At 31.5% G+C, this 15,643-nt stretch overlaps 1 pseudogene; it reads right to left on the reverse strand.

The window, feature by feature from the left end:
* Positions 1-1,122: 1,122 nt before the first annotated feature.
* Positions 1,123-7,545, reverse strand: LOC125811377 (TMV resistance protein N-like; annotated as a pseudogene).
* Positions 7,546-15,643: the final 8,098 nt, after the last annotated feature.

Below are 15,643 nucleotides of genomic sequence, written 5' to 3' on the forward strand. Positions count from 1 at the left end.
GTAGACCTTGTACTTTAATGATGCCTTTAAAAGTTGTACAGGTCTATGCCCAGATAGAACAATATTACTAGTGGGTTAGGCAATTACAGATTGTATTAGAGTAATTTTTGTGTTAACTGTGTCTATGCAAGCTAAATTTAACCTGAGTTTAGCCAAATTCCAATAAGGTGAGGCACCTTTGCTAGGTCTTGACAAATCTCAAGTGGTGGGGAAAATCACAATGGTGGGGCAAACCTCAGTGAGCATGTTGAGTACATAAGAGAGGGTGGTCGTGACACATCTCCTTAGGATAAGAAGATGTGATTATAGTGCGAAATGAATTTAAAAAGAGCAAATTAGTGCATACCAAAGTTCTTTCGCGAATCTCTTTCTCAGGCAGAGGAAATATATGTTCCCTTCAAAGGAAGTGTCACTGGTTCTTTTCTCAAAGTACCATCTTCCTCTTCTCAGTTTGCACTACCAAAGTAACCCTAAAAGGAGTGACCACAACATCAGATTTAATACTTAATTAGTGCAAACAGTTTTGAGGGAAAGGAGCTTCTAAGTAAATTTACCGCTTAACTATGAAGCACATAAAGAGATAACAAAGGAGAACGAACCTCAACTTCACCTGCCTCATACTCCAGCTTCCTCCACTATCACACACTGCGCTGCATCTTCAATTGTTTCATCTTTTCCCTGAACTTTGATAGGATGCAAGTTACAAAAAAAAAAAGTTTTCTTCTTGGTTTGCCTCATTTTTCCTCTTTTTGATACATACAAATTACTCGCCCATTAATGATTTTTGTTCAGATTCATCACTAGAAGAAGACTTAATCAGATTTTTCACTACTCTGGTCTTTTTTTTTAGCTATTATTAGAATCAGCTTTGATATGGTTTTAATAATTCAACTACAACATTAATAGGAAAATATAGCAAAAATACAAGCAAAGAAAAAATATAATACAAGCTCGTGACAAAAGAAATTTATTGGTTTTGGAAGAAGACTTTCCAGCTAACAAATGGAGAGAGTTATATAAATAAATAGAGACAACACAAATTATAGAAATACCTATATTTATTAGCTGAAGAGGCTCGCGACTCTCCAAGAATATTAGAATGGAATGTTTCTGAGATGAGGATCAACTCCCATCAAGCTCAGTATCATCTTTATAAAACAAACGTAATCCATACTTCTTCATTTCTCCGGAGAAACATAACGTAATAAGCTCATAGTCATTTGGCGTCTTCCCATTTGCCGTAGATGTATCCCATAAGCCAACAAAAGGTACCAAGAAAAAAAAAATCTTAGGATAACCATATGAATGGTTGGATAAGGAAAGTGTTTGGATGATACCTGACATTCCATCATCACATAAGTGAATCAAGTGAGCTGTGATATTAATCAATTCGCCACAGTAACATACAACTAATCCCAAGAAGTTATCATGTACATACCAAATTTTTATTGCTCCAATCTGCAAATATTGTATTTAATTGCTCTGGAAATTTTAGCAGCTGTGTAAGCCTCTCGCAATATGTTAAGTACAAGATTTGAAGAGCACCAAGTTGGGCTATGCTTCCAGGCAAATGTTCAAAATCATTTCCACTGAGATGCAGCTCTTTCAAAGATGATAAGCATCCAATGTCTTGCAGAAGTCCTCCATCTATTATATTGCAAAAATTCCCTGCATTCACCTGAGGGAATACAAAGTACTCACCATTTTCTAAACATAGTCCTTCAAAACTCAAGAATATAAGATTGTACAAGCGGACGATTGAAGATGGAGGTTGTGAAATTTGAGTATCGTTGGCATCAGGTTTCACCAAGTTCTCTAAATCACCTATCTCTTGTGGCAAGCTTCCAAATTTTGAGCAGAACGAGACATCTAGCTTCACCAAACCTTTCAACATGCCAATGTTGCTTGGAAGAGCTACAAGTTTTTCCATGTTTGACAAATCTAGCTCTCTAAGATGAGCTTGTAAGGCCATAATTAAACCAAAGTTTTGGAGAGCAATTGTTCCTAAGGAAGTGTTGGATCAATTGGAAAATAATGCTCTGTTTTCGGGTTCGATGATTTAGTATTGTCCTTATCAGGACTGTTCAGCTATGTTGGTTGATGATGGGAGTGAGTGACAATGTGGTTGACTCTGAGTGTCCTAATTATCATCAATTGTTCTGTGCTCAGTGTAATGTCTCGTGGCATGAGAGATTTGAGTGTAAGGATTTTCAGCGTTTGGGAAGATCAAACAATAGAGGGAAGGGAGATGTGATGCTGATGGGAATTACTAAGAACAAGAAATGGAGGAGATGTCCAAAGTGCAAGTGTTATGTTGAAAAGAGAGATGACTGCTTGCAACTAACTTGCTGGTATTTTTCTCATTCGTTAATCTTTCTCTCATTGAATCGTTGTTAGTAATAATTTGTTTTAAGTTGTTGCAATAATAAAATGGTAAGCTACATCAATCCCACTACTTTAGATCCTAATTACTAGGAATCCCACTAGTTTTCAAGATTACTTCTTATACCAGTTTTCATTTATAAGATACATTTTTAATAAGTCGTAAGATACATGACTCTATTAGAATTCAAAGGACGGGATACATGTTTTAATTAATTTGAATTAATTGTTGTAACTTAATCCCTTAATTACATGAGTAAGTTATGGAAACTCAACAACCAAAACGTAATTAATGGATCCATTGTATCAACTGACATCATAAAAATTAGTAATCTAAAAGTGAGAACTTCATCTTCTTCATCAATTCATTTTTTGAATCTTAAATTTTTCGAGATCTTTTTTTGCAAATTTGTTGAGACATTCTGGTTCTTGGGCCTCTGAAATTGAATATGAAAATTATAGAATTGATGGAATACTTTTGAGAGATAATGCAAACTACAACGATCTAGTGGATTGTATTTCAAAACAAATTGTACTCAAAAAAGGATGGAGATTAGATACACGAAGGTAATCTAACTCCAATGAAAATCTAAAACGAGATGGTCATGACGTTTTTATGGAATTGAAAAGACGTCAAACAAATTACGGGTTGTATCCATTGTGCATAACAACAACAAATCACAATTTTGGATATAGCATTAATGATGAAATTGCGTTTGAGCCAGATACATCAATTGTTCAAGTTGGGGATGACGACACGACTGTATCTGCCGCAGTTCTTCCAGAGAGTCGTAGTGTAGATGAGTTACGTGTTTTGAATACTAAATCGAATCATGTTATTGGTGACTGTAGTCATAAATTTGTTTAAGTCAAGTAGTGTATAAGTACAAGAAGACTATTATGGTTGTTATGCAAAAAGTTGTCATAGACAATCAATTCCAATACAATGTTGCAAGATCCGACAAGAAGAGGCTAGTCATGTTTGTTATTTTTGTGGCTGTATCTTTTTTTGTGTATCTTAGAAACACGATGAAAATGTGTCATAATATTGATGAAAGTAGATGTAATGTTAAATCTATTTTATTGTGTATGTTAATTTCATAACATGGTCATTCTTAAAAGTAATGATCTAATCTTCAAGAGTCATAATTTTATAGTGTGTATCTCGAACAAATAATATGTATCTCGGACAAATAATTTATACCACATTATTAAAAGTAACAATCTAATGTTTAAAAGTGATAAAGTTTAAAGCATGTATATCTTATTAAGCGTGTATCTAATATAATAATGTTGAGCAAATACATGGAAATAAATGTGCCATAACTTTATAGTGTATCTCGGACAACTAAACGACCTCATGTTTAAGAGTAATAAATTTTGTGTATATTCTGTTAAACAGTTATCCATGAAAAATAATGTAGTACATATACATGAGAAAAATGTCTAAAGATTTTATAGTGTGTGTCTCATATAAATAATATGTATCTAGAATGAGCGATAATTTGGGTAGCATGAATGATTAGTTGGGCATGTATCCCAGGTTTGTTGTGAGTAGTGTTATAGTGAATTCATGAAAGTGTGAAGTATCATTAATTTGTATCTTATGTATTTAAGCATGTATTTGGTAGCCTCAACTATTGTAACGCCTTTGTGTGCAGTTATTTTTTGAGATGTATGTCTGAGGAATGTCAATGGATATTAAAATCATCATGTTTGAATAAAATAACTATTTTTCGAGTGAGGTCTTTCAATAACGATCACATATGTTCGTAAAAGGATAAAGTGTTGTCACATCTTCAAGAAATGGTTGGTTTAATAGCTGGAATAGTTGCTCCAAAATATGAAAATCATAAAGAAAGCATACTCCAAAGGGAAGATGTTAAACGTGACTTCGGAGTAGACATTAATTACATGAATGTGTTCCAGAGGAGACTTAGCAAGTTCAAGAAAGGGGAAATCTAAAAAAAGAACTTCAGATGACTAATCTATATTAATCTTTTCAATGTCATCTGAAAGAACAAACGTGCTCATTGGCTTAGGTGGTCTTCGTTATCGCTAATTGAACTAGATGAGGCTTTTGATTCTCATAATTCTATAAAAGTGCACCGTATCTCGAACAATGTAGATCGGCATCAAAATTTGCTGATGGTATCTGTTGTCCATCAGTTAGATACTCAGCATATGCAGCTTATATAATTTATAGTCCCTGACAAATGAACATTAAATTAGTAATATGAAAAATCATAACTAATAAGTAAAGATATTTTAAAGGTGAAGAAATGCATACATTGTATCCAACGCTGATTCAGATGCACGATACGGTTAAAACAAATATACAATAGGAATAATCTTAGTTTGTTGCTTTAACTAATATTGATTATGTAGAGTTGGATATGAATTTAGTACATTCAAAATGTGTATTGAGATGTTAATGAAGAAGGAGTAATGGGGATGTGTGAGGATTACGTGGAGGAGTGGGAATGAGATACAAACATTGTAACACCCCGCAACTAGAAAGAGCTAGAATTAGAAAGAGTCATTTTTGGAAAGAATGAAAAATCTGGAAATTTGACAAAGTTATGTTAAGAATGAGTTTTGGTTCAACTTCAAATGACCATAACTCCTAGCTCATGATCAGTTAGGTGTGTTACATGATACAATTGGAAAGATCTTTGAATTATCTTTCCAACGCCACCGAGTTTGCTCAGTTTTGAATTCGTATGAGTGAGATATGCCCATTTGAAGTTGGGCTTCCTAGATAAGAAAAGTCAAAACTAGATTTTAGAAGGGTATTGTGGTCTTTTCACTACCCAATTAATTAAATTCATTTTTGGTAATTTAGTTGGGGTCTCAACTGATGGGATTCAGTTTAGCAATTGAAAAATAAGTTAGGGTTTTGAGAGAAGAAAAAAGAAGAGGAGAAAAGAGAAGGAGAAGCAAGGAAATCATCAGTTCTTGAAGAATTGCTGGTGGATTTCTTCAAGGGGTAATCCCTATGAGATATGTGAGTTCACATAGCATTGGGTTCGTTCACCCACGCACCAAACATGTTTATTTTAGTATGATTTTCATCCTAAAAGATTGAGTCTTAGATGTCCTTGAGTTGTAATCCCTACGAGGTATGTGAGTTCACATAGCGTTGGGTTCGTTCACCCACACGCCAAACATGTTTATTTCAGTATGATTTTCATCTTAAAGATTGAGACTTAGATGTTCTTGAGTTGTATCCCTACGAGGTATGTGAGTTCACATAGAGTTGGTTCATTCACCCACGCTCCAAACATGTTTATTTCAGTATGATTTTCATCCTAAAAGATTGAGACTTTGATGTTCTTGAGTTGTAATCGTGAATTTCTTTCGTTCTTGAATTTGGGATGAGATTGAGGAGTTTTGAGAGATTAAGGTCGATTTTAGAGTTGTGTTTGATTAGATTCTTGTGTACATATGCTGGGTATCTGAATCTAAAGAGGAATTGAGAAAAATAATTAAATTTAGGCGAATTGGGGTTAGAAAACGAAGAAGGAACAAGTCGAGAAAATCTGGGTAGCAGGTGTTCCTCAGGATTTCTTGTATTCATCTCTATAAATAAGACTATTGGAATGCATGACTTAATACAAGAGATGGGTAAATACGTGGTGAAAATGCATAAAGATTTGGGAGAACCTAGCAGAATATGGAACATTGAAGATTTCAAAGAAGTTATTGACAACAACACAGTAAGTAGGTTAAACAATGCAATATTATTCAATTTCCTATTTTCATATATTGATATTTATTTATCTTATCTTCTTAAGCCATTAATTGGCCTAGCCGTTTATTTATCTTTTTGCCAAGGGACCATGACAGTGGAAGCAATCTGGTGTACTTATTTGGCAAATAATCTTTAATAAAGAGGCGATGAAAATATGAAAAGCTTAGGATATTGTACATAAATGATGGTAGCTTAAACAATTTATTTTTACCCCCCTCTTCGATTGATTCAAAATACATTTCCAATGGCTCCATTGAGTGTCTGTCCAACAACTTGCGGTGGATTTTCTGGAAGCAATATCCTTGGGAGTCATTGCCAGAAAATTTTAAACCTTAAAGGCTTGTTCGTCTCTATCTCGGATGGAGTTTATTGCATGATTTATGGGCAAAAAGAAAGGTATCATTTTATTTGAGATTCTTACTATTTGGCTTTTCCTAGAATTTGATGTTTGTGTTTTAAATTGAAGATGATATTAGTTCCATAAACTAAAATTAATGTCTGTTTGTTGGGAATAGGAGCTTTTCCTGTGTCTACAACGGCTAGATCTGAGCTTCTCTAGTAGACTGATGCAAACACCAAATTTCACAGGGATGCCAAAGTTGGAGTGTTTGAATCTGGAGAGATGTAGTAGTCTTAAAAAGGTTCACTCTTCCCTAGGTGATTGCAAAAAACTCATTAAGTTAAATTTGTATCATTGTGAAAGCCTTGAGAGTTTCCATGTGTTAATGTGAAGTCTCTTGAACATTTGAATCTACAGAGTTGCCAAAGTTTGGAGAAATTTCCAGAAATCCTAGTTAGAGATAAAGGTGAAAGGCATTGGGATAAGGGAAATACCGTCATCTATTATTCAGCACCAAGCTCATCTTACAAAGCTAGATTTGTCAGTCATGGAAAAACTTGTAGCTCTTTCAAGTAGCATTGACATGTTGAAAGGATTGGTGAAGCTAGATGTGTCGTGGTGCCCAAAACTTAAAAACTTGACCGAAGAGATAGGTGATTTTGAAAACTTGGAGGAGCTTGATGCTAGCTACACTCGAATTTCACAGCCTCCCTCTTCCATCGTCCGGTTGAACAAGCTTAAATCCTTGAGTTTTTCAGGACAATGTTTAGAAGATGGAGTGTACTTTGTGTTCCCTCAGGTGAATGAAGGGTTACACTCATTGGAAATTCTGAATCTTAGTTTGTGGAAGACATTGGATGCTTATTGTCTTTGAAAGAGTTTCATCTCAATGGAAATAATTTTGTGCATTTGCCTGAAAGCATAGCCCAACTTGGTGATCTTGAAACCTTGTACTTATGAAATTGCAAGAGGCTTCCACAACTACCAGAATTTTCAAAGCAATTGCATAAAATATCTGCAGATTGGAGCAATGATTTGATCTGTAATTCGTTGTTTCAGAATATCTCATATGCTTCAAATTCCTTGTCACTAAGAGCGCTTATGAGTTGGGGGATCAACATCCCAGGTAGGTTCCACCATCAGGGAACTAGTACAAGTGTATCAGTCAATTTGCCTAAAAATTGATACGTACGTGAGAACTTCTTGGGATTTGTTGTATGTTACTCTGGAAAATTGATTGACATGATAGCTCACTTGATTCCCTTATGTGATGATGGAATGTCGGGTATTACCCAGAAACTTGCCTTATCCAACTATTCAGAATGTTATCCTGAGATTTCATTTTTGTTGATACCTCTTTCTGACTTATGGGATACATCTAAGGCAAATGGGAGAACACCAAATGACTATGGGCTTTTTACGTTATGTTTCTATGGTGAAATGAAGCATTATGGATTACGTTTGTTCTATAAAGTTGATCCTGAGCTTGACGCGAATTACTCCTCTTCTAAGAAACATTCAAATATATTTGGTTGAGTGGTCAGCTTCTTCAGCTTCAAAACAAGGAATTTAGATTAAATAAATATAGGTAATATTCTAATATTTATGTTGTCTCTAGTTTTTCTTTGCTTGTATTTTTGCTATTTTTTTCTATTAATGTTGTAGTTGAATTATTAAAAATATCAAAGTTCTTCTAGTGTTGAACTGAACAAAAATCAATAATGGGCGAGTGATTTGTATGTATGAAAAAGAGGAAAAGTGAGGTAAACCAAAAAGAAACTGGTCCTTTTTTGCAACTTGCGTCCTATCTTGGTGCTCTGTCTAAATTTATTTTTAATTTTGTTGTATTGTTTTCACTGAGTTATCATTCCCAAAACTCCTTAAGATATCAAACGTGATCTCTGATTTAAATACAAATATCTCTCTTTCTTATGCACGGAAAAGATGAAACAATTGAAGTTGCATAAGTTTTTAGGGAAAAATGTTAAAAGTAAATGACAGAATACTAGTTGTGGTCGCTCCTTTTTGGATTATGAATAGTTTTTCAATCTTACAGTCTACCGCCTTGTTGGTAGCATGCAAACTGAGAAGAAGAAGATAGTATTTTCATAACAGAATCGGTGACACTGCCTATGAAGGGAACATATCTCCTCTACCTAAGAAAGAGATTCACGAAAGAACTTGGGTAAGCAATAATTCGTTCTTTTTAAATTTCATTTTGAAATATAATCATATTTTCCTTTTGCTGACAATAACTGGCCTAAAAAACAAATTGCAGATTATAACTTTGCAAAAATGGGTGGATGAAAGAAGCCTAGGGGGACTATTTCCAATGTATCTCCAATGCTCGAGCGTTTCTCCCCTACTGAAGAAGCGTAGTCTCCATTGACATCTACTGTCAAATGTTACATTGTGAATAGGAATTGGTTGAGGTTATTTCTCTCTATATTTTGTACTCTCATATTTATATAGTGGATTGCTCATCCTCTTTGTGGATATAGGTGGATTGACCGAACCACGTTAAATATTCATGTCTTTTGGTATATTTATCATTTGTCTTCTTATTAATGGTCTTTTGAGGTTTGCTTTACTAGCTTCCACATGACACTGCTTATTTCGGTACTAACAACCAGAAGCTTCAAATGGGAATTTCACAGACACTCTACTGACTTGCAAGCAGACACTAAAGGTTGTTTAGAAAGGAGCTGGCAACAACAATCTATGAATCACAGATATACCACAAATGAATTCTAGGAGATTCATGTACTGATATAGCACAAATACAAACTGAGATAAAAGTTAAAATAGAGCAACTCAAGTGTACAAAAAGAGCTCATAGTCATAGATAGGGGTATTTATGGGTTGGTTATCGGTTGGGTTGTTATCAATTAGGTTCAATTGTTTAATTATTAATCATAGATGAAAATAAAATCAAAACACGAGATATGGAATAGAAAAGTAAATTAAGCAAACACTCACTTGCCAACTTCACCTGTGATAATGTACTTTTTCCTTTCAAGTTGAATTTTTACCAATAGAGGATAAAATGAAATGAAAACGAGAAGAGCCAACAACTGAATCAGGCCCGAAATTGATTCAATTAATCCAACAATATAATTTTTCTATCCCTTCAATTATTATTTGCACCGCCATTTTTCCACCATACAACTTATCAGTGATATTGTTTGCTTTGGGTCTAGACCCACAAGGCTTTAAAACCTGTCATTAGATTTGTGTCACGAGGTCTGCTAACTTTTATACCTAATACCTCTCAGGTGTTTTGTCGATGTGGAGTTCTGATACTAAGCTGGAAAGTGACATAAACCACCTCTTATTATATATATATATATATATATATATATATATATATATATATCATATCATATATTATTAAAAGCGGGAAGCTCCCATCTTCAAAGTTGAATTACCATTTAGTCCTTACAACAAATTAAAAAGTAATTAAATTTTTAATTAATTAAATAATATTATTGAGCAACATTTTTTGTCAATTAATTTGAAAGTTGAAAAGACTTAAATCACTTAATTAGGAAATTTGAAAGGGTGCATGAAGACTATAATCAGTTATGTACGGAATTTAAAGGGTTACATCACTATAAATAGGCCTATATCCTTCATTGTATGAAATTCAAATGGCTACATCAGAGTACCATGACAGACATACACTCATTTGGATAGTCACAAAGAGGAAGTACTTTTCCAGGCTGGATGAAATCCAAAGAATGAAACCATCTTAGCTTCTTGGACAAATATGCTTGTTGCCTTGGTAGGAGAATCATGAGTTGGGATCGATATATGAAAAACAAACTTCAGAAGATGGATCACCAAAGTTGCTATTTATTCGTGGTTGCCGGCATACAAGCAAAAGTTCAGATAATATATTATTACAAATCTGGCATATGGCTGAAAACATCTACCATGATGAAGATCACCTGTCTGGAGATAGATCCCCCAATGGTCCCTTAAGAGGGTATTATAACAACTTGTTTTCTCTTTAAAATTTTCATACATGTATTTAGGCAACAAAGATTGAGCCAAATTTTGTTTTTATTTAATGTGGTTTTATCTTTATAAATATAGATTTTATGTATAATATTATTTTTTGTTGCATTTTTAGGTACATTCTTCTGTTTGTTTCATTTGAAATGATAATCTTATGTTTTTCCTTTTTTTTTGTTTATAAATGTACTACAAATATATGATAGAGAAAGCAACTACTGATGAATCGTACTTTAAGCAAGTTCAATGAGGTAAATACACATTTTACACCATCAAAGAAGAGACCATACTAAAATTTCAAGCAATTAGTTGTAAACTTTTTTATTATTGGCCTTGATTGCCAAATAATAATTAGCTTTAGTAAATAAAGGTTGTTAGTTTTTGTTAAAGTTTCATTATCGCTTATATATGTAAATTTATTTTTAAATTTAAATATAATTTTAATAGACTTATAAAATAGAAATATGTATAATCCTCACCTTTAAAATAAACAGTAGTTGAACATACTATTTTTCTCAATTACTTTGTATAAATTTATCATCGGTTTCTTACTATAATGAATGTATATATGTCAATGCATAATAAGATTATTATTGTTAGAGCCAAATATAGAACTTAAAATAAGGCATCGAGGCAAACCAAAAAGTACAAAAAGATATTTAAGGCTTTTGATGGGACAAGAACATTTTCTTCATAGTCAACAACTCAACATTAATTATTTTCATAACTCAAACATAGAACTTAAAATAATAATATGATTTTTCAAATTTAACTACTCAATGATATTCAAAAACTATACGAAAAGTACTATAAATTGCAATTTTTTGCATATCAATATAATGAAAAAATATATCGTAAAATGTTAGTCAAAGTTTTTATAGTTTGACTCTAAAAAAAGAAACCATGACAATTAAAAGTGGACGGAGGGAGTAATGAACAAAGCTTGAGTGAGATAATTATATCATATCATATTATACTAAAAGTGGGAACATCAAAATGAAAAGTTGAAATACCTTTTTACCCTTCAAAATACTATTTCTATTTATCTTTTTTTACAAAACCAAATATATATTCTAATAACTAATTATATATAGATGGAATCAGTTTTAAAAGTATTCAATGTGCATTAAATTATTTAATGATGATGGAATTAAGTAAGATATGTGAATGAGAATGACCCGTACTTTACTCAAATTAAAATGTTTTTACATTTTTTTTGAAGCATGAAGAATTCTAAGAGATGAAATTCAATGCACACCACATTCATTGTAAATGAATGTGGGACATTTAAAATTAGTCTAACCTTTAGACTTCTCCAATTGAACTACTATAAAATAGTATAAATACCACTCCTATTTCTAAAATGGATAAAGGAAGTTGAAAAACTAAATTTCATATGACAACCAAATTACTCGAAGGTAAATGACAACTATCCATCCAATTATTTTATAAGATGGTAAAGTTGGTTTCATCATTTAGACAGAATATGCAGTAATAGTTTGGCTAATTCTCATTCTTTATTTAGGGAAGAGTTATTCTTTTTTCGTCTTACATATTGTAAATTGTAATAGGACGCTATCTGCTTTGATAGTTTTGTCGATATCATCATCTAAATATCTTTTTTTGATTTGTGTAATACAATAATTATATCTATTTTCTTTTGCTATTTATTGTAACTCACACTTTAATTATAATGTAATTTTCTTTTGGACAACATCTGAAGTTTCATATACAATGAGGAAAAAGGTGAACTTCATTCGAAAAATTTTATATACACTATAGATTTTAATAGGAGTATACCAAGAACATTTGTTAGTCCATACAACTTTACTCTTCGAATAAATTAGTGTACACACTATTACGATCGTGACTACATTCATTCCCTTGTCTTTGTCCTTATGTTTTGATTCTAAATTCTCATTTTAATAAGATCTAGAGCTTTATAATAAGAATGTATAAATTATATTGTCTTTGGATTAACAGTTTGACACATAAATTTAATAGAGCTTTTTCAGGTTCAATCGTGATTATTAGGATATGATAAGTATTTGTAAGAAGGATTTATCATTTTGTTTTCTGTAAATGTTATTGTTGGCATCGTATGCATCTATGATGGGTTATGTGCAATCAAGATATATTTTAAAATGCATTGTTGACCCTTATGTCATATTGGCGACAATAGTTTTAATCATGATAAAAGTAATTTAAATAGTAGGATACAATATACACCAACATATAAAGATTTATATACTAAATAAGTCACTTCATTATTACCACTTTGAGCAATTTTCCCACTTTTAGTTATCTTTTTTCACTATTTCTTTTCATTTTATTTAATAAGAAGTCCAAAAGTCCATGTAATGTGGGTAATATCTTATAAACATAAGTTCAAAGAGCACCATTGATCTTACAATCGTTTCTAATCCAAAATAGCGAGTCTTATTTTTAGTTTGAACTTCTTTTTCATTTCCTCTATTAATGTTTTGTTCAATTCTTTGAGCTTTGTTCTTAAAATTTCTCTATTAAGAGCTTGTCTTCTTTTTTAAAAAAACTTTTCATAAGAGTTTTAGGTATTTACAAATGTATATTCAGTTTTGATATAAAATTGTTGGAAAATATTGGTACAACAAACAGAGTTTAGAGGCTATTTAAAGGAATTGCTTTTCCGATCGTATGAAGGGATTGTTGTACACAAGTGCAAATAAGATTAGATTTGTTGTGCACATGAAATACTTTTTTTTATATCAAATTGAAGATTACATGAGGTAAAACAAATTCATAGTCTATATTGAAATATTTATGAATATTTTATTTCTCCAAATAAATTATTTTTTTGTGTAACAAATGTGATGAACATTTTAATATCTATATTTCTTGTTTAACAGTGATGATTTAATTTTGACATCGAGCAAAATTTTTGTATACGGATACTGTGAAGTTCATGATTATTATGATCACGGTAATTGTTATTTTAATTTTAAGATTGCCTTTCTCTCTCTTTTTTTTTTTTCATTTCTATTTCATTTTTGTTTTTTTATTGTTGGAAACTTTTGAGTTCTTATATCACGAAACTTATTTTTTTCATATTTGCCTTTTTCCATTTATCAGGTACATTTCTTTTAAATTTCTCAACTCTTTAAATATAGATAGTGTGAATACTCTTTGCAATAATAAATAAATATTATTTACAAAACAATAACATGCACTCTTTATTTATCGATATATAATTCATTCCCAATTCAAGAATCTCTTAATATACTTTCTAATTAGTAATTATATTTGGATATTTAATACTACAAAGTAGTAATTATATAGGAATAAAAGACTAGAGAATTTACATAATCTCAAAAGTATCCAATTATGAAATATGTTGTAATCATAATATGATGCAGTTAGAGAACATTTTTACGATGATAAATACTACTACTAGATATCCTACATAAAAATGGCCTTGCATATTCTTACGTTGTATAAGTAAGATAAGTTACCATTATTGTCAACCGATTCTTTATGGTAGCAGTTTTTTTTCCAAATTGACAATATTCATGAGTTATGCATTTTTTTTTCACATGGGTGGTTTTAAAAGTGGGAAATTCTTACTTGTAAAGTTGAACTGCATACTAAAAAATCACCAAAAAATTGAAAGATTTTTTAAATTTTAGTGATCTTACTAAAATTGTTTATGCTAAAATATCAATATTTGTTCTAACAAATATTTAAAAAGTTGAACTTAAAAGAAATACAAATATAAGAACCATTCATATTAACTTAATTAATTAAAGAAAGTTATAGTATATCTTTGTGATTAAATCTTACTATTATTTAAGAATTCACAATGAATTTGCATTGAGAAACCTTTACATTTGTAAAGTTAGCTCCCGAATGCTATATATACATATACATTATAAGTAACATTTGTAATATGCGAAAAGAAATATAATTTATTTTATTTAAAATACTACTTTAAATGTATTTATTAAATCACTTTGTTGGATTACACTAAATATTTATTCAAACACTTTAACAGAATAAAATCATCCCACTTTATGGTACTATATAGATATATCGTTGTTGTTGCTGGGGTTGTTGTTGTTGTTGTTGTATAAATTAAAACAATTTGAAATATTTATTCAAGGTCCTTCAACTTAATAAGCTTTATAATTTAACATTGTCGTTCTATGTTGTTTTACAACTTTGCGACCGTACATCATGTTTGTGGATATAAAAAGTATAACAAACTTTTATTTTGTTTTGTAACACTAATATGTTATCAATCGATGTAACTTTTTTTTTAAATCGTATACTTATTGACATAGGGTTCATGCGCAAAGCGCGTGTTTATATTATAAGTGGGAAGAACTCAAGTCAAAAGTTGAATTACAGTTTTACACTTTATATAAATAAAAAGCAATTATTTGTTCGACATTAATAATACTGCAGTAAAAATACTCATATTTATGAAGAGAATCAAATTATTAAAGATTTTTTCGCCAAAAATTAAAAAGACCCATCAATTTCCAACTTAATTGTTTGACCTTTGATCTTCATCTACATTAATAATATTGCATAAAAATACTCATAATTATGATTTAAGTCAATAGACTCTTCCTTTTCTCGAGGCACAATACTTCTTCAATTGCTTCTTCATCTCTTGTTTGTGAGCAAACTCATAAAGATCAAAGGTCAAACAATTAAGTTGGAAATTGATGGGTCTTTTTTATTTTTGGCTAAAATATCTTTAATAATTTGATTCTTTTCATCTTCCCATACATAAGGTCCCTTATTTAAGTCACCCAAAGAGCAATTGAATTTGCAAATCCCGTTGAATCTTTTTACTCGAATATGGTGGCGAAACCGCACAAGGCTTCACTGGTTGGTCCACAAGATCTTCCTATAGATTACTATGGCTTCATAGCCGTCATCTTCGGTGTCTTTGGTGCCATGTTATCAGATACAAGATTTGCTCGTGGCTTGTTATTATATTCAGTGTGCAATCCCTTGCTAACATAAGGAATATGGAAAATGATATTAAGCAGATCTCAATGGCTATGATGTTTGGTATCACGGGTCTCATGACAAACTACTTGGGCATTAGTCCCCGGGCAAGCAGGACAACTTGATGGAATTGTTTCATGCACAAAACTCATTTA

This window comes from Solanum verrucosum, unplaced genomic scaffold, assembly GCF_900185275.1.
Source record: "Solanum verrucosum unplaced genomic scaffold, falcon-dt-bn FXZP01000293.1, whole genome shotgun sequence".
Taxonomy (NCBI): domain Eukaryota; kingdom Viridiplantae; phylum Streptophyta; class Magnoliopsida; order Solanales; family Solanaceae; genus Solanum; species Solanum verrucosum.